General features: G+C 40.4%; 1 protein-coding gene across 5 annotated transcripts in view; it reads left to right on the top strand.

Annotated features, from left to right (window-relative positions):
* sol (small optic lobes) overlaps positions 1–24,131 on the top strand; it is a 567,383-nt gene that overhangs the window by 431,960 nt on the left and 111,292 nt on the right. The gene's annotated exons all lie outside the window — the stretch shown is intronic.

Here is a 24,131-nt window from a genome sequence, read left to right as displayed (position 1 = left end):
TGCTGGACGAAGCTGCATTTTTCGAAGTTTACTTGCATCTTGTGTCGTTGTAGACGCTCGAACACTTCCCCCAAGATTGCCAAGTGTTCTTCGAAGGTATCTCCCAACACGAGGATATCCAGGTAGGCGAAAACTTTTGGTTGGAGTTCGGGCCCAAGTATCGAATCCAGAGCGCGTTGAAATGTAGCTGGAGCAGAGTGTAGGCCAAATGGAAACATTTTTCACTGGAACAATCCCCTGCCAGGAACTATAAATGCGGTGTATGATCGAGATGCTCTGGCGAGCGGGATCTGCCAGTAGCCGTTCTTCACATCAATAGTAGAGATGAATTTCACCTCCTTCAGCTGGTCGAGAATGGCTCCAATTTGCGGCAGCGGGTAAGCGTCTGGTTCGCTGGAGGCGTTGAGCTGACGGTAATCTATGGACATCCTCCAAGTGCCCTGTTTTTTGCGGACTAGTACGATTGGCGAGCTGTACGCGCTTCGTGATGGCTCTATTCTTCGTCCTGCTAATAACTGGTCTACCTCTTCGTTGATGACTTGTTGCATGGCCGGGTTGCGGGGGTAGTATCGTTGCTTCAGTGGTCGGTTGTGTTTGAGGCGAATTGTATACTCGGCCGCAGTGGTTGGTCCGATGATTTCGCCACACCGCTTTTGGTGGTGTGCCAGGAATTTCCCCAGCTCCGTGTTTTGGTCGTGGCTCAGGTGTTCTCGGCTCGTCAATGCACATAGCGTATCCAGTTCGGGTGCTCTCTTGGTCACGATGGCCTCCAATGGCTGATCGTCCAGCGTAATGATGATTCCCCTTTTCCTTAGGAAGTCCATTCCGAGGATTACCTGTTCGGCCAAGTTTGAGATGACGGACAGCATCGCGCCTGTGACTCGTCCTTGATAGACAATCTTCGCCGGGTAGGAGTTCGAGGTAAAGACACACGTTTGGTCTGCCAGCTGGATGCTTCGCTTGTTGGGGCGTGCCTTAACGTTGTTCTTTTCTAGGTGCTTCCGTACGGTGTCATCTATGTAGGATAGAGTGGCGCCGGTGTCCACTAGTGCGCGCACGCTGATGCCCTCGATAACCACTGGTATGTAGAATCGGCCATCTACTTGTGTTTTTGCGGTTGCTTTGCCGGCGGGTGGTTCCCTCGGTTTATCTGGTCGGACGTACGGTTATTGGCGGCGTCCTTTAATAGCGTTGGGCGGCGTCCGGGATGCGTTCTCGGTAATTGGGGTAGTCGGAGGGCATGGGAAGTCCCTGGAGAGGATGTTGTCTTGGCCACACCGGGAGCAGAACTTCCTCCAGGGGCCCTTGCATTGGAAGCGGTGGTGTCCGCGTTTCTTGCAGCGCCAACAGCACTCCTTGCTGTCGTACTCCATGTGCAGGTGGTATAGGCTGTGGACCACCATCTTTCCCTGTTTTGCTTCCTCGCCTCTTAGCAGCTCATGCTCCTCCGTTAGCTCCAGGAGCTCCTCGATTGTCCTAAACTCGCTGCGCTTGACGATAAGGCGGTATTCCACGCGTAGACCATCGTAGATCCGTTCGAGGTGATTCTCTTCGCACGTCGTCGGGTGCTGGCTGATCAGCGTTTCTCCCGGCCTTGCTGTTTGCGTTGTCGGATGGCCTCTTCCAAATGTCGTATGTGTCGCTTAGGAAGAAAAAAATGTTGCATCTCCCTCCGCAGATCGCTCCAGCGGTGTATGTGTTGCTTACGGACGCGGTACCATTGCAGTGCTTTCCCGCGTAGAAGCTCCGGCAGCGTTGGGAGGAGTCGGTCAACGGGGATGCGGTAGCATTCGGCGAGCTCCTCTATCCTCTCAAGAAATTCGTCCAGTGACTCCTCTCCCGAAAAGTGCAAATCCAAGCGCCGAACGGTATTCATAAGTTCACCGTCGTTCATTTCGTCTCGTTTAGGTGATGCGTTCTCTCTCTTTCCTCCGTGCGGCTGTGGGCTGTGGATCTGGATTGAAGGGATTGGCTTTGTTGGTGGCTGAGGTAGCATAGCGGACTTCCCCTCTTCCTCATTCACTTCTCGTTCCAGCTCTTTCAGCAGGTCTTCACTTGATTTTCTGGCGCGTTTCGCTCGCACGTAAGTACTCAGTGCGCGACGCAGCTCGGCTACGGTTTGGCCTTCCACGTCGATTCGGTGCTCCTTACACTCCTCGATCAGCCTTCCCCTCCTCAGTAGGTAGATCCAATTGAGCGAGTCGGTGTTCAGCAGCGTGCCTTCCGGAACCGGCGTGTGTGTTGTTTCTAGCGGTGTGTTCGTTGAACCCGCCCCGGCAGTGTTGGTGGTGGTTGTAGTTGTTTTTCCACGGTCATCTGCGAAGGAGGGTCCCTGCTCTGGCGCCATTTATGATGTGGGTTTTGTCTAAGGCTGGGGTAACACTCAGTCAATCCAGAGTCGAGTAAAGGTCCCACAAACCCCCTACTGAATAGATACACAATATTTATGTGTTACGAATACACGCACACACGGCTGGAGATATTAGGCTGGCAGCAGCTTTCCGTCGCAAGATGGCGAGGGGGCGGAGCGGCGCCGGTCGTTGGAGCAGAGGAGGTTAGGTAGGACGGTTGAACGGTCAGGTAACGGACGGCTTGGCCCGGCGGTACGGAAGCAGCGGCTCAACTGCGGTAGGGTGGCAGACGGCCAACGGTCGTCGTAGCAGCTGCGTGACGGGTGCAGCGGCTTAACGGCGGTAGAATGGCTGACGGCCAACGGTCGTCGTAGCAGCGGCGTGACGGATGCGGCGGCTTAGCGGCGGTGGGATGGCAGACGGCCAACGGTCGTCGTAGCAGCGGCGTGACGGATGCAACGGCGGTGGGCTACGGAGCGCGTACCAGGGCCGGTGTGAGAGGGGAAATAGGCTGGCGACGGAGTTTACCTGGGCAGCGGCTGCGTGTTCCGGGCGGGGTAGAATGGGCGTACCAACAGGCTGGTATTGGTCGGTCGGCTTCGACAGGATCGGGCTGATCGTTCTTCTTCGGCAGGCTTGGTAGTCGGCGGGGTTAGTCACCTGCGGGATAAACTGCGAGGACTCGGGTTAGTGCTGGTTTCACCGCTGGACACCCCCGCCTCCCCACCTGCACGCCAATAGAAGGTGCGTAAGGGGGGCGGGGCTGCACCAGTCGAGACACCGTGGGTCGATCCGTGCGCGGAGGGGAAGTGCACCTTAACGGCACAGCGGTAGCTCCTGTGCGCACGCATCGGCTCATGGCTGAAACCAGAGCTATGGAGAGGGGTCGTGCGGTCGTTCTGGCAACGGGTCATTCCTTACCAGACCAGGGTGACGGAGGGAAAAGTATCCCGAAGACACCACTCTCGTCGTCCTGGTGCAGCAAGGGGTGACTCGCGCCACGGCCGCACCCTCTTCTCCCTAGCTAACTAGTGGGACTGGTCCCACCACTCCGGCCAGTCTATTAAACCAGAGCTGAGGGGTAGGGGTGCTTTGGGTCACTGAGGCAGCGGGCCGCTCAACACCAGGGTGTGCGACGGAGGGAAAAGTAGTCCGAAAACACCACTCGCGTCGTCCAGCCCAGGTAGAGAGTGACCCGCGCCATGACGGCACCTCTGCCGTTCAGCCTGAGCTGAGGGGGGAAGGGGGTAGCTGGTCATTGAGGCGGCGGGTCGCTCAAGCACCAAGGTGGGCGACGGAGGGAAAAGTAGTCGGAAGACACCACTCGCGTCGTCCAGCCCTGGTGGAGGGTGGCCCGCGCCATGACGGAGCCCCTGCCACGCAGCCCGAGCTGAGGGGGAAGGGGGTATTTGGTCATGGAGGCAGCGGGCCGCTCAAGCACCAAGGTGGGCGACGGAGGGAAAAGTAGTCCGAAGACACCACTCGCGTCGTCCAGCCCTGGTGGAGGGTGACCCGCGCCATGACGGCGCCCCTGCCACGCAGCCCTTGCTGAGGGGGAGAAGGGGGTATTTGGCGATTGAGGCAGCGGGCCGCTCAAGTACCAAGGTGGGCGACGGAGGGAAAAGTAGTCCGAAGACACCACTCGCGTCGTCCAGCCCTGGTGGAGGGTGGCCCGCGCCATGACGGTGTCCCTGCCACGCACCCCACGCTGAGGGGGGAAGGGGGTGTTTGGTCATTGAGGCAGCGAGCCGCGCAAGCACCAAGGTGGGCGACGGAGGGAAAAGTAGTCCGAAGACACCACTCGCGTCGTCCAGCCCTGTTGGAGGAGTGGCTGTTTTGTCTTTAAAAAGACAACCACTCCCGCTGGCTCACCTGCGAGGACTGAATTGCAAAAATGCAAATTCGCTGTTTATATGGGTGGTGCCGCAAACTGGTTGAGAAACCAATACACCATTATTGTGACTTTCTTGTGATTTTCGTGTGTTGACGGAACACACCATTGGTTTGCTATCAGTCGTTGGTAGCGTGTGGTTATTTACCATAGTGGTTGTTGGCTATGCTATAGAGAAATAAGTACGGGGGGGGGGGGGGGGGGGGGGGGGTTCAGGTTTAAGTGAATAAGGCGATACAGGGGGGTGATGTTATTGTAACGCTACGTTACAGTGCTTGTGTTAATCCTGGAACATGGTTTGCGAATGGTCTGATTGCCTCAATTCTAGCCGACCACCTAGTGTCTGAAAAACTGTGAAAAGAGCTCCGTACATTTTTTTGAGGATGTCCCATCGTTGTGGACTGCTGCTGAAAATAGTAAAATAATTTTGTACAGCTCCGAAGAAAGTAATTGCAGCCGTACAACATTCTGCAGCATCAACACCACATAAATTGAGACTGCCCAAGGCGAGTAATCAGCATTCGAGTTTTTGGTGAGAATGTGACGTTGTGCTTCGTTGTAAGCTCCTTTCCTATTTGCGCCGTTATCGTACCCTTGTGCACGACAATCTTTTAATGGGATTTCATGTTTACCTAGAGTATGGCAAATTAAATCAGCGATTTCCTGATCAGTTTTTTGGTTACAATTCACGAATGCCAAAAACCGTCCTTGAATTGTAAAATTTGTTGCTTTCGAATTGAAATGGAGTTAGCGCAAAATGAGCGTAGTCAACGTAACTAGCATCAGGCATAGCATCAACGATAATAGCCAAATTCTTGGCTTTCTTGCCTTGATCTAATATAGTTTCCCTCACGTGCTTTGCACAAATTTCTATAAACTCGTTCTGAATGTCTGGGGAAAGATAGTGAACTTGTAAACGTTTGTGCCACTGTTGTGAAATCCTAACTTTCTCCAAATGATCCTAAGTATCGGATCATAATGGCTTATGAGATATTAGATGCCCAAAAAATTTCCATTGTTTCGTTCGCCAAGATATATACTTTTTCATCTGAAAGCTAGGCCTCTTTCACCCAAAAATAAAATAGTGTCCAAAATTCTATATAAAATTTCTTTCCACTTTTGAGTTTCAGTGGTAAGCTGTTCATTGATAAGTGTATCAATTGTAGACTCCTTTTGAATTAGATTTTGTAAAGATCGCCATTGAATATAACATTTAATGTGATCTTGAGTATTTTCGTGTGCTGGAAATTTATCGTATAGCTTCTTCCACACCTGTAATTTCGAATATCCGCCAGGACAACAAATTTTATGTCGATTCAAAGTATTGGTGCTTAACAGACGACATAGTAGGCAATAAAAAGCATTGCTACTGGCACTCCACACCAACTAGTCACGCTCCACTCTCTCTCCATTTGGCAAGATTCTGTTTAACAACGAGGTAGGAAATGCCTCGTCATGACGATCATGTGGAAAAATAACAGGACAATTTTGATCACCTCGACGAATTGTTTCGTTGACTTCTTCAGATTGCAAAAACTCATTATTCACGGTACTGATATCAAATTCGTTTAAATAATCTGGACTTTGATATAGATTGGTGGTATTGTTGGAAGACTTTTTGAAGATGAACCTACATCATTGTCACCACGAAACTTTACGATTTCGGATTCATATAAACATCCATTTTTGTTCGATGTTTTTATCGATGAATTGTTTTGTTGACTTCTTCAGATTGCAAAAACTCATTATTCACGGTACTGATATCAAATTCGTTTAAATAATCTGGACTTTGATATAGAGTTGGTGGTATTGTTGGAAGACTTTTTGAAGATGAACCTACATCATTGTCACCACGAAACTTTACGATTTCGGATTCATATAAACATCCATTTTTGTTCGATGTTTTTATTGTCTCCTCACTGTTCGAAGGCCCAGGCAAAAGATCATTATCAATATTCGTTGCTTTTCAAATTCGGCTTAAAAATTGCACATGGAATAACTAAAAACTCTCCTGAATTAATAAAAAATGTCTTAGTACATCTAAATCGCGGGCCTCCTCAGAAACCTCTGGCCCGGGGAAATCCCCCCATTCCCCCTCCCCTCTCGTCGGGCCTGTTTGCGACATCCGCCCAATGCATTTCTTGCTTTGGACGCTGCCACTTTTCTCGATGTACTGGTCTCAGAGACGGCAACCCCCCATCGGGTTTCATCGCGACATACTGTCAGGTCGCAAACCCAACTACACCTGGTACTCCAATTCGGGACTTGCGTTCTGGGCTCCCTCAACTCAGGCGTAGTCACCCGTCACTTACCACCAGAGTGACGACGTCTTCCGCGTTGCACTTCAGAATACTACAGTTAAACTTTAATGGGTTAACTGGGTAAATCACGGAGATAGTTGATTTTATGAAGCGGCATTGCTTCGATCCAAGAGACTAAACTCACGACAAGATCTGCTTTGCAGACCTGCTCTGGGTATAACTTTTACAGAAAAGACCGCGAGAGCGGAAATGGAGGCGGTCTCGCGTTTATCACCCACCACTCAGTGCAATATAATTTATTTGATCCCTTTTATTTATTTATTTATAATTTAGAAATCATCAACATCTACATTCCTCCTGTTACCTGTTGGCTCCGTGCATACTGCCCTGGACATCAGCGCACTACTCACTGGCGATAATCGCATTATCTTATGTGATTTCAATGCCCATGCCCATCTATGGCATTCCAACCTATAGTCGGAGAGCAGGGGCGAGATATTAGCGGATCAAATAGAAGAAATGACGTTCCGCACGATAAACGGAGAGGCCCCACTCGTGTGGTAGGAAGCTGTCACAGCTCGCCAGATATATCAATCGTGAACGCAGGACTCGTAAACTACGTTAACTGGCATCCGACCACCAACCCATACTCCTTTCGCTCGAGCGATCTGCCGACTTCATCACTACTAAAAAACGCACTTTAGTCAATTTTAAAAAAGGAAAATCGGAAGATTACATAACTTATACTGCCAATCGTTTTGCTGTCCTCCGACTGATGCCGTCAAGGAGAGCGTGCTTTCCTCAGGTCATTGAATTCGCTTCGACTAGTTTTTTTTCCGACGGAATAATCCCGGAAATCTGGCCACATTTTTCAGCGGAGGCCGCAACTCTAGCAATAGAACGTGACCTCGTAAGACAGCACGACCCCGGCGACCCAGAAATAAAGGATATAAACCAACTCATCAGATTGCTATTGGGCGGGAAATGGGAGGAGAACTTCAACAATTGTAACCTCTCTGCCGGTGTAGGTAAGCTATGATAAACCGTAAAATCCCTATCGAGCCCCATTAAGCGCAATGACAAAATTTTCATCGCCTTTGGCGATAAAGTGCTGTCGGATGCCAAAAAATGCGCGAGCGATTTTTGCCCACAATATGTAATACATTCTACGGTTGACAAAGCCAGACGGCGTGCCAACAGACCCGCACACGAGCATAAACACAGCGCGTCCCCAATTACCTTCGCCTGCCATCGTTCATTATAAAGCATCTAAAGCAGTAGGCCCAGACGACATAGCCATGCCGATGCTTAAAAAACTAGGTAAAGAAGGATTTAATTATCTAGCGCACGTCATCCCCGAAAATTTGAAATGGCCAGAGTGGTTCCGCCATTAAAGCCAGGGAAACCAGCTAACATAGGAGATTCTTATCGTCCGATATCTCTCATATCGCCAATAGCCAAGATACTTGAAGCCATCCTTCTTCCCTATTTAACTGCAAATTTGCATCTTACCAGTCATCATCAACCACCGCGCTAAACGTCGCTTTTAGAAAAATTAATATTTCTTTTTTCCTTGATTTTTAATAAATGCAAAATCCATGTTTAGAGTTAGGTTTAGCTGTATGACCTTACGCTTTTATTCTTCGCTTCAAACTGAGGGACGGGTTTCTCCCGTTATTACATACTAGGTAGACAATTATTAGTACATGAAGTTATATGATGTGTACATATGTATGATGTGTACATATGTAAATACATAACTTGCCGGGACTTGTAAAATTCGAGTCCCATCGAATTATAATTATAAATTTTAATAATGCTATATAAGTATGTATCTTATATTACGTAAGTAATAATGTGCTAAAGGTGATAATTAAGCACTCATTAACGCTAATGCATTTGAACATTTTTTGTTTTTACATATATTTACTAAGTGAATATTTTCAGTGGTCGTTGCATTTGTTCTATATCAATTTTGTTAGGATAACTTAGTGGTAACTTAACGAATCGTTTCGCAAGTTTATTTCTTTCTGCTTCATGATTCTTTCTGTACATATTTTTATAATCAAAATTGGGTATGATTTCCCTTTTAAAGTTATAATTGTAAATAGCATTAAATTTATGTTTGCACATGGTTTGCCGTATTTTTTCAAAGTTTAAATTATCATTGTTGATAAAGTCCATTGGCTTTAAATTTGTCGTGCTATGGATCGTGTTGTTGTAAAACCCAACTGCTTTTATGACAACTTCGTCAATAGGTAAATTGGCGTTTTCCGATCTAATAAATCAAATATGCTCCAGAAGTGTGGAGTGCAAGCGTTCAACGTCGGCATTTCCCGTGTGACTATACGGTGTGGTGAAATGTGGGCATATATTATTTTCTCTGCAAAACAATCTTACTAATGAATTATTGAATTCATTATCAAAAATAAGTACTTCAGGAGTCCCTAACCAAGATAACCGTTCTTGAAGCTTTACCTTGACCGTACACATATTTCTATCGGCTGAGATGTGCGCCGATGCCATTTTCGTGAACCTATCAATAGTTGTTAAAAAGTATGTTCTTTGAACGCAAGATATCAACGTGAACGATTTGGTTAGGCTTAGATGGAGTCTCTGTGTGATTAAGCAACTTTTTTATTGGTTTTCTTCCGTACTTGTTTTCGTTACATATCTTACAAATGTTTATGTATTTATTTATAAATTTTCGCAATTTAGAATAAAAATAGCACTATTTCATTTCTTCAATATTTTCTCTGACACCTCTATGGTTGCCTTTTTTGTGAATTTGTTCGATGAGCTCGAAAAGTTCTTCCTCTGTCACTATGTCTTGAGCAATTTTCGAACATTTCGTAAATTTCACGTTATTGTCTTTACTAAATAAGCTTATCAATTTCTGTTGGATAATATTATACTGAATGTCGTTTAGTTCGGAATATATACCAACAGTACCCTTTTTAATATACTTTCGTAAAATATCTGTTAAATAAGAACTACTTGCTAAGTCATTTTCCCCGATATAGGCAATTTTGTATTTTCCGTATAACTTTTGGAATTCGTTAGGTGTTCTCCTCAAAATTCGAATTTGTGTTAAATATTTGTTAACTATTCCATCGGATATTAGAAAGTGATCATTTTTATCTTCAGTGGCGGAGTGCACTGTTTCTGCGCTATTTTCGAACAAGGACTTAATTTCTATGTCAGCTTTCATGTTACTATCGTTATTTTTAATACTTAAAAAATCCGCGACGGTGTTCTCCTTCCCCTTTATATATTCGATTTCAAAATCGAATTCCCCTAGTAACGATTTCCATCTAAAATTCTAGCATTAGGCTCCTTCATCGAGGCCAACCATTTTAGTGGCTGATGGTCTATTTGAACCACAAAGCGTCTACCGAAAAGATAGGGTCGAAACGTCTTCAACGCCCAAACTATGGCCAGAAGCTCCTTTTCTAAAGTGTGATAGCGTTTTTCATAGCCATTGAGTGATCTACTTGCATAGTATATTGGTTTACAATTTTGACTCAACACCGCCCCGATTGCCTTGATCGCTAGCATCAGTCGTGTCGGTAAATTTTTTTGTATAATCGGGAAATGAAAGCAGTGAGGGCGAGATTACGAACATTTTTAATTTATTAAATGCCCGAATATATTGTGCATCATTTACGTCGACTCTAGAATTTTTTTCAAATACTTAATGAGGGGTGCCCCAATCATTGCGTAATTGCGAATAAATTTTCTATAAAACCCGGTAAAACCCAGAAACGATCTAATTTCCGTAGTGGTCCGGGTAGCTCTAGATTAAGTATTGCATTAATTTTACTATTACAGGGTGTTATTCCTCTTTCGGTTATCAAGTGCCCTAGGAAATTTGTTTCTTTGCATAAGAATTTGCATTTCTCAGATTGTACTTTAAAATTATTTTCTAATAGACACTTAAAAATTTTGGCTAAGCTTTCTATATGTTCGTTCAGGGACGTTGAGAACACAAGTATATCGTCCATATAGATAACGCAGATTTTATTTATAAATTGGCTAAGAACAGTGTTCATTAAACGCTGAAAGGTGGAAGGAGCGTTTTTGAGGCCAAATGGCATTCTGGTATACTCATAATGCCCACTTGGGCTTGAAAACGCCGTTTTTTCGATATCAGCATCATCCATTAAGATTTGGTGAAACCCCTTGGCGAGGTCTATTGTAGAAAAATAAATAGAACGTCCTAGCTTTTCGAACAATGGCTCGATGTTTGGTAGCGGAAATTTGTCGTCAACTGTTATACTATTCAATCTGCGGTAATCTATGACGATTCGATATTTTTTTGTTCGCTACCGTCGCCCTTCTTTTCCACTAGCCACAGTGGTGAATTATACGGCAAGTTGCTTTCGCCAATTATTCCGTCTTTTAACATTTCATTTAGTTGTTTATTTATTTCTCCTTCCAGTGCGTAAGGGTATCTATAATTTTTGCAATAGATGGGTGTATGAGGAGCCGTAATAATTTTATGTTTTACTTTATTTGAGGCAGATAAAATTTGGCCATCTTGGTAAAATATATTTTGAAATTTTTTCAGAAGTTTAGTTATTTTTTCGTTTCCTTAAAGATTTAAATCTTTGGCCAACATTGAGGCAAAATTTAATTGGTGTTTACCAACTCGACTTAGCTCAATACTTTCAGATCAATTATTTATGAAATTTTGAAATAGTAAGTCTGTGCTATCAGTATTAATACACGGTAGAACTTTACCATTTACTATGACCCTATTTTGAGCAAAATCAATTTTTGCACCCATGAGTTTTAAAAAGTTTATACCTAAAATACATTGAAAGGGTTTATTCTTAAGGTCAATTAGTTTTAGAGACACTGTAGCGTTTTTTAACTGAAACTCTATTGGCACATCTACGATTACTTCCTCTGAAATAATCTGAGAACCAAATAAAGTTTTTATCTTTACGGCTTTTTGCATTTGCTTACGATTGGTGCTACAACTAAATGTTTCATAGTCGCCGAATGTAGTGGCTGAGCCCGTATCAATTAAGCATCGGGTTTGACGACCATCGACTGTAAGAATGACTAGTATAGGAATGCTGGTATAGGAGAGAGCCGAAAATTTTCATATTTTTCAATTTGATCGACTTCCATTGGTTGCGCTCTTTGTTGAGCTTGTCTCGGACTATGGGTGTATACTTTTTCCTGCGCGTCTTCGTTTGAAAACCTGTTCTGATAATAATTATTTCTGAAGCTACCAGAGTTCCTCTGAAAATTCCCCCTTTGTCTAAGATAGCCCGAGTTTCTGTTATTGTCGAATAGCAAATTATTAGAATTATAGGCTGACTGTGAGAAATATTGCTGATTTGGTGCAAAAAGGCGAGCGCCGTTTGTGGCATCAAACCTTTTATCAACCCTTTCTGGGCTTCCGTCTCTCCTATTTAGGTTTGAGTTAGACATCTTTATACCTGCGTTGGATTTTACAACAACATTGTTCTTATTAAATTTCAAACCAAGATCACTTAACATGTTATTTTCTATATAAAATGAATTTGCTTTTTCTATCGTTGTTGCGTTTTCACTGGGGGGGGGGGGGGGGGGGGGGGGGGAGTTCAACCACATCCGGACGAGACTCAAGGTTTACCAAGGTTCAACGTCAGCCTTATAAACCTTAAGGCATATATTCTTGAAGCCGTAGCTTACCCTGAAACCTTGCCTTTTCAGCACTTCGACGCTTGCGCTGTCGAGCAGCAAGACTATCTGCATCGTGGCCCGTGAAACGTGTTAGTTGTTGTTGTTGTGTTAACAGTGCTTCGCCCCATTCAATGGGCACGACCAATCACAAATTGTCAACAAAGACCTCTAATGGGAGTCCAAGAAAACTGGCTGTTTCAACAGGGGCGGACCATAAGGAGATTGGTGTTAGAGGCGTAGGTTCCACATTACAATTTAAAAGATGGTTGGTGTCATGTGGGGACACATCGCATGTAGGACATACATTAAGTATGTCGAGCTTGATTCTAGACAAGTGAGAGTTTAACCCGTTACAATATCCAGAACGAATTTGGGCCAGGGTGACTCGTGTCTCCCTTGGTAGTGTGTTTTCTTCTTCTGCAAGGGTAGGATATTGCATATTAATAACAGGGTTCACTCGCCGCGGACTGGCAAACGCGTTTACCGATTCTGGGTGGGTTTGGCTTAGGACCTGCTTATGCTTGTCTGGATCAAACGGCTGTGTTGGCAGGTGCTGGATCTCGTCTGTTTCTTCCAAGTCGTAAACAGAGTGACCGTGGATTTTTTCGGTGATAATGCCAGGTTGCGTGAGGTGAAGAAACTAGAAAGATCGGGGATATAGCTGTTTGTTTTATAAACTAATTCATCAATTGAAGGACCAGGTCCTGTTGTCATAATCGTGCAGTCGTCGGCATATGAGATAATTGTAACTCGTTCTGGTGGGGGAGGGAGTTTTGATATGTAGAAATTAAACAGAGGCGGGGATAGGACACCACCCTGTGGGACCCCCTGTTTAATTTTCCTAGGTTTTGGGATTTCGTTCCTAAATTGAACGACGCACAGTGGCACCTTTTGAGTTTTTTTTTTGCAAAAATCATAACTTTTGAACCAATAAAGATATTTAAAATGCAAATGAAAGCTAATTATTTGAAGTTTTATTGTGTGAAAGCTCAGAATGTCACAGATACAGGGTGCTTAAAAAAAATTCGTCAAAGTCGAAAATTTTTAGAAAAATGCAAAAACAAAATGTTTTTAGTAAAAAATAAAAAAATAAAATGAGATTTGTCTTATTTGTGCTAAAAAGTTTGATCTTAGTAACCGCTTTACCAATTTGTACCAAACTCGATAGACGTATTGATTTCTATAAAAATTTAATACTCGTTTGAAGGCGAAATGCCTAAGCTTTAAAATAAATTTGATAAACTTCAGATAAATGCAATAACGAAAAGTATATATTTATAAATTAATAAATTAATTAATTCTTTTATTTGAAATAAAAAGTTAACTTGTACATAGATATCTTATTTTTCAATAAAGTAACAAAATTGATTAGTAAATCTCTTTTTCATTGTTGTGATAAGAAGTGAGAAACTTCTGTTATCTTAACATAGTCATCGTCACTGGAACATATATCTAACAAAGCAACCATTTCTGAGCTATACGCATCTGTAAGATCTTTTTGTGTTCTTATATACCTCGTAGATGATATGACTGGATCAGAAGAGATAGCTAACATGTTGAAAAGGTCTTCGTTTTGTCTAACTCGTGATACTTTGCAGGTGTTCATACATCTATATCTTTTGTAGTCCTTATTCTTAGATTATTGAGCTTCTTCAGACAATTCTCCTAATGGTAAGCACTGGTACTCTATTAAATCTTTTCCATGTGCTAAAATTTTATGTACCGTTGGTGTAAGTTTCTTCTCAGGATACTTTTTATGCAGCAACTCTGTAGTTTTAGATGCATATTCTCCAAATTTGGGTCCATTAACTTGTTCATGGCAGTTTAAAATATTTAAAATTACTCCCAATCTTTTCACAATATCTCTATCAACTCCTCTTATGCGAGCAGTCACTTCATCGTTTTCAAAAAATCTTCTTGAGGAGTTACCATCATTTGTATTTCCGTATCCATACCTTGGACAGTCAACTCTAAGGCCAATCTCTTATTGTTTTCTCCTGTTTTGTTTCTCCTTACATGTTGTATTGTCGTCGAAAACTTCTCCTTGTTGTGGTAGTGTACAAGCCAGCTTCAAAACAAATTCCATACATCTTATCCTAGCATGCAAAGGAGATATTCCATACTCATAATTTATTTCGGTAGTTATTGAATCATCAAGATTTTCAAAGTCCTTTTGGCTCTTTTTACAAATTGGACATTTCATTGTAGATATCGTATTTGTTATTAAGTTCAAAACTTTTCCATCCACCATTGTTAGAAGAAAATCATGCTTTATTGTAATGACATTCCCCTCTTCAATTTCAATTATTGTTGGTTCTCATTTAGCAATTTGATTTTTTATATCACTCACTGTAGCTTTTATGAGCTCCGAAGACTCCTTCTCGTATTTAAATAATATCGGGCGGCACAATATAGTTGATGACGGACGTGGATTTTTCCAATATTCTGAAGCTTCATCTTTTAGTCGTAATGGAACAATAGAAGCCATAAACATATTACTATTTGTAATTGTTTCATCGTCTACATTTATTCTTTGTTTATATGCGCTTTGTCCTGATGATCCATCACAGCCCCACTTAGTTATCAATGCTAGCTCCTTTGGCAGTGATTTCAACTTTTCTTCAGTAAAACTTTGAAGGAGTCGTAGACGTATGATCCATTAGGTTTTGTAGCTCAATTTCAGCTGATACTTCGGTTATTTTGGGACTTAGAGGAACTGCTTCTTTCTTGGCTTGAGTAATTTTTTTGTACCCAGGTAAAATATCGGCATTACGTTGCAATAATGACTTACGCAATATAATATATTTTTTCCTCGTTAAACCGAGATCTATAAACAGCGCCAAAGCTTCTTCGGGAGTGTATTTCCTAGGTAACGCATTTTGTGGTGTGCGAATGCTGTTTTTGAACCTCATCAGTCGCACTGGACTTGCTACCGCAACTGCTTCTGTTATATGAGACTTCACGTTTTCTTCGTCTTTTTTATATTTAATAGCCAGTGCTTCTGAAAGATGAGTCGTGGCCATAGCTTTTGTGGTATCAGACAGCTTCCTTTTCCTTGTGTAGGTAGAATACTCTTCTATGGGTTTTGTTGGTCTCCCTCTAGTTGGATTGGTTGACGTGCTAGGCATTTCTTCGTCCAAAAAAGTTTTGTCAGCTAGCCACTTTTCATGCTTACTTAGAAATTTTGAATTGTTACGATAGACGTCCTTCCATGTTCTTTCTATCATAATGTATTGCAAATCATTTTTTTCTTCCAGGCCTTTCTTTTCTTTAATGCTTGTTTCACTCGCTAATTCTCTCATAATAGCCTCAACGAAGTCCCGTCTTGACTTTGTAGATTTAAACACCGCAAATAGTTTCGAGTTTTCTAGATACATATAAGAATTGGCTTCGAGTGTATCTGACTAAATATTAAACTGTGAACTATATTTAAAAATACTATTCACTTTATTTAAGTAAACAGAATACTTAGTTCCTTAATCTCCAAAAGACGAATGATAATGTGCATTGTATGATGGATAGCTTAATATACCTACTCAAATTATTAAAATGAATTTCAGGTATACAATTCGTAACTAAAAAAATTTATGTTGTTAACAAGTTCCAATAACAAAAACGACCTTACGGCCGTACTGAATTATATATACCTGCTCAGGCGCGTATTTATGCCCAAGGTTGTTAAACTTTATGTGATGTAAAAAGTGAAGTTGCAGCTGGACGCAGGACTTTATGAATTTAGGTAAGGAATATTTCACAAATAACTACTGTTAATTTGACGGAGCACATATTTTAACATTTTTTTTCCATCAAAGTTTTAAAAAGGGCCTAAAAATAGGCATTTCGAAAAACAGGTATATCCGCCAACTTTTAACAAAAAAAAAAAAAATATTTTTTTTGTTTCAATCCTAATTTTAATTATCTTTAATTGCTATACAAGAAAACGGCAACCGGCCGCCTTATTTACTTACAAAACCATTTTAAATACAACGAAAAGAAGAAAAATTTCAAATTTTTCCCAATGTTGAAAATTGGTCAACTTTGAGCGGCTCTACCTGGTAAACTACACATGTATTACATTTAGCGAACGCTTTCATGATTTTTTTGATTTTTGCCATGCTTTAACGGCAGAGGCGCCACTGTGCGACGCTTGCCGACTATTGAGATAATTTGCGGCCCATCTTTTTAGACAAGGGGGAAGGTGAAAGCCTTCTATGTGAGTAGCGTGCCGTGGCTGACAGGTCAAGTGCCACGAGCACCGTCCTATGATGTGGTTTTTCCTGATTTAGTCCGTAATTAATATGAGTATTTATTAACCTGGGTCGATTTGTTAACCGATATCGCGCCATCGATTTTTCGATAGGATTTGGGCATAGGAAAAAAGTTCCACTACGCATACCCAAAAAATAATTTTCGAGCCTGCAAAAAAAAAATGGCGAAAGGGTAAATTTTTCGACCAAAACACTCCTCAAAGCCCTAAAAATATATATATATTTTTTAAAACTGTTATAAAAACGTTGGCGATAACAGTTTTTTGAAAAAAAAAATATTTTTAAGGCTTTGAGGAGTGTTTTGGTCGAAAAATTTACCCTTTCGCCATTTTTTTTTTTTTTTGCAGGCTCGAAAAATATTTTTTTGGGTATGCGTAGTGGAACCTTTTTTCCTAAGCCCAAATCCTATCGAAAAATCGATGGCGTGATGGTGGTGCTGTGCATTTTGCGGAAGCATGTTGGTACGTGGATAGGCGTAGATTTGCCGTGAAAAGGGTTTCCAATGTCTTCGCTACTGGCGAAAGGAGTGATATCGCTCGATATGACTCGCCTTTGTTAGCTGGTTTGCTAGGTTTTAGTTGTGGAATTATCCTTGTCATTTTCCATTGTTCAGGAGTGACAAAAGACTTCAGCGACAGGCTGAAAACGTGCGTTAGGTAGTTTATTCCCTCAGCGTCAAGGTGTTTTAGCATTGGCATAGCTACTCCGTCTGGGTCTATTGATTTGGTGGGCTTGGCCTTCTGAATGGCTGCTTCAACCTCTGTGGGGCGATGGTAATGGGTGGCACGTTGTGTTTGTATTTACATATGTGCCCGTCTATTTTCACGACTTCTGGCTTTGTCCACAGAAGAAAAAAAATATATGTAAGGCGCGATAACCTTCAAGGAGATTTTAGGCCGAGCTTCTTTTCCAATTTGCGTCGTGCTCCTTTTTAAATGGTTTTATTTAGCTTGACTTTGTGTGCGGCCGGCTGCACAATGGCATTTTTTCTTGGTTTAGACGCGAAAACGTAAACATTTTCAAGTCATATGTTTTTGAAATTTTAATGCAGTTTGTTTTTAAAATGTCCACAGTATATAACGATAATTATCATTTCTTATAGTTATTGTTCTTCATTGCATAATCTGCTGTCAAACTGTGAGTTGTTGACGACGAGCTAAGTAGTGCAATTTTTAGAAGTGTAATAACTCGTGGTTTAAAATTAAATAAAACTTTGTGGTGAAACAAAATCTAAAATATTTTTTAGTTATTTAAAATCTACACGTAATTATATTTTTTTGCAAGTGTTCAAAAGTTTTTTGGTTGAGTATTTTTTACGAAATTATGAGTTTGTGGTATGAGTTTTGTACTGAAAATATATAAAACTGTGTAAAGAAAAGCCTGCCAAAAGTTTGAACCACGCTGTACCAGAATAACTATTGAATTTCTACAATAATTCAATAATATTGCATATAACTCAAATGATTCTTCATCCCTGTAGGCCCCCTTTTTGATATACCTTTTTGATATAATGACGATCGCAAAAAGGGAGTTGTATGAGGTGTGGGTTGCAGAACGTGGCCAAAAGCAAAAGGATAAAGCCGTTTTAGACCACGTGTGTACGTGTGTACTTTAGGGAGGGGGTAAATAGAGACGAGGGAGGGATTGTATGATGAAATCTGCAGTAAAGTTCGAATTTTTTTATCAAACTTTGTATGAGATGGAATCGAGTGAATTACACCAAAGTTAATTTTATTCATAGGTATGTTCAATTGTGAACAAAAGAACGAGATAAGGCTATAAGAATGTTTTTGTTTGGGTAAATTCAAAATTTTTGGAGTGGTTTCCAACAACAAAAACAAAAAAATTTCCGGCAGATGGCGCAAGGATCTTTACAAAAATCGTATTTGTGGTCCGATTAGGCTCATATTTGGAACAAATATTACGTACAGTCCGGTAGAAGTCCGGAGTTCGAGAAGGGGGGGGGGGGCAAGCATACGTGGCGCTGAGTCGAGTAGTCTTTGGAAATATTATATATTGAGGTCTTAGATTGTAACAAATTGTCAGGAAAGAGTCCTTGTAATAATGAGTCACTAAATGAACTAAATAGAATGAGAAATAATGAAATAAATACAAAAAACATGAAAATAAAATAATTAAAAAAAAAATTTTAGTTAAACGGTTTTATTGAAAACAATAATCTATTGATAGTCATAAGTAAGACCAACTGAACCTTAATCAGGTTATGCTGAGGCGTATTTTTAGAAATTTCACGCGCTTTTATTTAATTGTCTGATCAACGCCCTAGATTGATGAGGAGTGTGATGACTAGTACCTAGTACCAACCTAATTAATTTCTAGCTTTTAGTATTATTATTACTTCATATAAGTATTGTTTTCAATAAAACCGTTTAACTAAACATTTTTTAAAAATTATTTTATTTAATTTTCCCTACAAATTGGCGGGATGGGACCTACTTGTTTTTATGCCGACTCAAGGCAGATGAATTTTCACTGAGAAGCTTTTCATGGCAGAAATCTCTTGCTAAGTATGCGGCTTCAGCCGGGAAATGCGGTATGATTTCAGATATTCTACCGGCCGGAATAAAGCGTGCAGAAGCTGAAGCGACGACCTTGCGGAACACACGGTCGCCTTGTCGGACATAAGTCGGAATAGAGAGAGTAACAAAAGATTGATTTGTGAATATTGTGCAGCCTTCCCAGTTAGTTTTTTTAAAATTATAAAAGTCCGCTTTTCAAAAGTGATGAAATCGGCAGGTCGCTGTATTGAAAGGAGTATGGGTGGTCAGATACTACCATTCAACGCAGTTTATGAGCCCTGCGCTGACAATTGAGATGTCAGGTGAGCTATGAAACGTGTTAGTCTTCCACGCAAACGACTTATATGTGTAAGTCTTCTACGCGAACAACTGAGATGGGTTAGTCATCCACGCGAGAAGCTAAAACGCGTTAGTCCTCCGTGCGAACAAGTGAAATGTGTTCATGGCAGAAATACATTCAAAATCACTACCGAGGAGCGACCCCGCTTAGAAAAAGTTTTTAATTGAGAACATAACAGAGCAGCTCAACCCCTAGCACTTTTGTTTTTGTTTGCCCTGAATCATAGGCACAGATACAAATTCACACTTCAAATATAAAAAAAAATATTTGTCGCACTACCATATGCCCTCACATATAATTTCAAATTATATGAAAATGCTCGAATTTCTTATGAAAGTGCAAAGAAAAAGCACTCCCGTATGAAGCTTAAGTGCTTGTGTATGATACAAAAAACTTACACTAACAATTTCACAACCAAAAGTTATTCAAGAATAATTGTGTCATAAATAGAATTAAAATAGATAACTGACCGCAGAGTTGAAATATATCGGACATAAGACCAAAAAAAATAAGCAAAACTGTACCAAAATGAGAGAAGCCTATTTCTAACTTCATATGATATTAGTTAATTACCCTCAAGGGAAGTCAGTAACTAGTGATACAAATATCTTGGTCGGAACTAGACCTAGTGTGCCAAATAAGTACTAGTTCGTTAGTAGCTAGATTTTCAGTTATAAAATCGACAGTTTGAATTTTTATATTTCATATTTAACACATATTTGAGAAATAGGGCACTTACCAAAAAACTGCTACCAGCTTTAACGAGCTTCGACTACATAGTATGCGCCTCTTTTCAACACTATACCACTGGACTATCGAAAAAGGGGATAATATTGTGACGAATAAATGCACAACAACAAAAACCTTAAAGCAAGCTACATAAACACATTAATCATCATGTACACACATACATACATACAAGCAGCAGAGAGATACTCACAAACGCATGTCTTCATCAGCCGAAGTAGTACTCACATATACAGACTACAAATACACGCGCGTATAGCTGGTTACCAGGTAAGAGATTCTAGAAGAGAAAACGTCCAGACATTTGGACAAGGCAACAAGCTGAGTAGTCAGTAATCACATAAACTGTGTGAGAACTATTTATTTATTAAAATAGCCGAACCTAAGGTTTGTAGTCTGACAACACGTAAAATGATTTTTCTCCAATTTCCTTTATTGACTACAAAATAAGTTTGTCAAATAAAAAACACACTGATACACTAACAACATATATTTTTTATTTGGCACAACAAATGCATTTCGGACAGACCTGCTGTCCATCATCAGCGACGCGCTACTAAAACAAAGGAGTCAAGAATATAAACAAAATAGAAAATATTAGCAATATTATATCAATTACAAAACAACGTACATATGTATGTATTAAACTAAAGAAAAAAGAGGGGAATTGCAATGAAAGCAATAACAAATGCTAAACTCAAACATAAAAAACGTCAGAAACCAGAAGTAATCAAGACGATTAAACACTTAAAAGAGAAGGACGTCTACTATATGAAGTCCGATAAAGGTAATAAAGTCGTTATTATGGACAAAAAAGACTACGACCGCCGAATGCATCTCTCTATCGAAGAAGATGGTTTCCACCTTTTAAAACGATCCCCGCTTAATCGTATGGTTAATGACGCCAAATTAATCATCAAAAAATTTGCGAAGTTTTTAAGACCAATAAATATGCCTTTTTGGTGCCAAATCCTAGTGTACCCAAAATGTACGGTTTGCCAGAGGTCCACAAGGAAGGAGAAAAGATGCGGAAAATCGTCTCCAATACATCATCACCGTTGGTTGGCGTCGCAAAATGGTTGGTAAATGAGTTGGGCAAATATGGAAATTTTGAGGGTGCCAGCATAAAAAACACCTTCGAATTTGTTAACAGGACCAAAGATATAGAAATCAATGAAGGTGAAATTTTTGCATCCTTCGACGTAACAGCATTGTTTCCGAGCATCCCAGTTGATATTGCTATAGAGTCTCTTCGAAAACACCTGGAAAACAAACAGGCCAACCCGGATGAAATAAAAGTTTTAATTGAAGCATCCCAGATTTGTATGTCCCACAATTGTTTTGCCTTCAGAGATAAGTTTTATTCTAATGACTTCGGTACCAGCATGGGAAACCCACTGTCACCACTAATTGCAGAAGCATTCATGACCAAATTCGAAAACGATTTGAAAGCAGAAGGTGTCTTACCTCGAATTTGGATCAGATACGTCGACGATGTGTTTTGCATAATTAAAAAACAAGAACTTCAACACACATTGGACACAATAAACAACAAATACGACAGCATAAAATTCACAGTTGAAGTGGAAGATGAACAAAACTCCATAAATTTCTTAGACTTGAAATGCACAAGAGTGAACAATAAAATTGACTATGCGGTTTATCGAAAACCCACCTCAACTAACCGTTTAATCACAAGTGATTCTTTCTGCCCCTATCAAACCAAAATAGCTGCATTTCATTCATTGGTTTATCGCCTTGTGAATTTACCACTCTCCGTAATCAATTATAAAAACGAGTATACAAAAATTATTGATCTCGCAACTACCAATGGCTTTGACAAGAAACTCATCGATAAACTAATAAAAAAACATTCCAACTTACACTACAAAAACAATTTAACTACTCTCTTTGCTCAAAATAAAGAAATTAAAACAAACAAATTAGCACGCATACCATTTAGTTATTTTCCTGCTATCACCAATAATTTAATGAACATATTTGAAAAGAATGAAATGAAAATCGTATATACAAACAACAACAAATTGAAAAACATTTTGGGCTCCACAAAAGATACTGTCCCAATGCTTGAGCGTAGCGGCATTTACCAAATTAGCTGCCTGGGTTGCGATGCAAAATATGTTGGACAAACTAGAAGGCAAATCTCTGTTCGTTTCAAAGAACACGAAAAGCACGCCAACAATAAACAAATTCATCGGTCTGCAGTAGCAGCGCATATTCACACGACAAATGACGACACCTCAACAAAGCACAGCGTCGGCACTGTAGAAGAGAGTCTTCATTTAATAAAAGCGGTGCACAACAACAGAAAGTTAGACGCTTACGAATCTCTCTACATCACAAAAACCAAGATTGCCATGAATGCTGACAACGGGAACATAAATTCCCCTCTTTTTTCTTTAGTTTAATACATACATATGTACGTTGTTTTGTAATTGATATAATATTGCTAATATTTTCTATTTTGTTTATATTCTTGACTCCTTTGTTTTAGTAGCGCGTCGCTGATGATGGAGGTCTGTCCGAAATGCATTTGTTGTGCCAAATAAAAAATATATGTTGTTAGTGTATCAGTGTGTTTTTTATTTGACAAACTTATTTTGTAGTCAATAAAGGAAATTGGAGAAAAATCATTTTACGTGTAGTCAGTAATCAGTTTGATTTAAACACGCTATTGGTTGCGAAGTATAAGTGTTATTGTGGAGTACTTTCAAAGTAGTCTAATAAAGACCATTTTGCATAATTGAATATTGGAGTTATTTATTCAACAATTTAGCGATACTAACGTTAGTAGAAGGTGTAAAATAAGTCGAGTTTCCCTAAATTCGTTACAATTTAATACTAGAAGCAACATGTAAAATTTCGCTCCGGTTCGGAGCCAACGAAATAGTACCAAGAAAGAACTAGATATCAGCTGTAAAATTTTACACTAGTTCGGAACTATCCAAAAAGTGCCAATAAAGAACTAGTTCTAAAGTTGAAATTTGTTTCTAGTTAGGACTAGTGAAAACGTAATGCAGTGGGGACAATTTTCACCGCCTAGGACATTCGCCAGTTGAACTAGAGATTCTCCCTACGGGGGAGTTTCTGTGATTTAAATTCAGTATATTATTTTTCGTTATTATGAGACATTTTTTGACTGAAAGTGGGGCGGAACCGTTAAGCAACCATGCCAGTTAAATTGTTGAACATATTATTAAATTCAACATTGCTAATATATGTAATATTTTTTTTTTTTTGTTGTATATACATTTATTTGCAATCTATTTTTACGACAATAAGCAAATAGTATAATTTTGGTATTTTAACCTAGGTCTTAACAGAAATGGGTTAGTCTCCACTGAAACTAACCATTATACGCCATTTTTACGTTAGGATCTCTTATACTATTAATTTGGTAAATCTAATACATGGACTCGTTTTAGTCTTCGTGTACTTTAACTGTTATCTAGGAGATTTAGGGCTAAATTATCACAATGGTTGTAGGGTCGATTAACATACTTTTTGCTATATATTAATATCTCTTCTTTAACATAAGGTACATTGAGGTCTTTATGTATTTCCCCATTTTTCACAAACGAAGGAAAACCTGTTATGAGTCTTAAAGTTTTCTACTAATAACCTTGAACTATTTCCACGTTTGAGTGACTTACCTGTTCCCAGAGTTGTAATTCATAAGTCCAAACCGGTTGAAGGATTGCTTTATAGATTCTTACTTTATTATCCAGGCTTAGCTGTGATTTTTTTCTAAAAAGCCAATACATCTTTTTTGTTTTTTGGTTCAGTTGCTTCACTTTGGAATTTATATTATTTATATGCGGTCTCCAGGTCAACCTCCTGTCAAAATGTACACCAAGATATATCACTGTCGTATTTTGTGGTATTTGAGTCCCACAAAGATTAACAGGAGGACAGTCTCCTCTTCTAAGGGTGAAAGTTACATGCGTAGATTTTTGGGGGTTAACTCTAATTTTCCATTTGTGCAGTCATTTCTACACTTCATTAAGCTCTTTCTGTATGCTCAGTGACAAAT

This window comes from Eurosta solidaginis, chromosome 4 (assembly GCF_040869045.1).
Source record: "Eurosta solidaginis isolate ZX-2024a chromosome 4, ASM4086904v1, whole genome shotgun sequence".
Taxonomy (NCBI): Eukaryota; Metazoa; Arthropoda; class Insecta; order Diptera; family Tephritidae; genus Eurosta; species Eurosta solidaginis.
The sequence above is the reverse complement of the archived record's forward strand: the minus strand, read 5'-3'. Positions and strand labels throughout refer to the sequence as shown.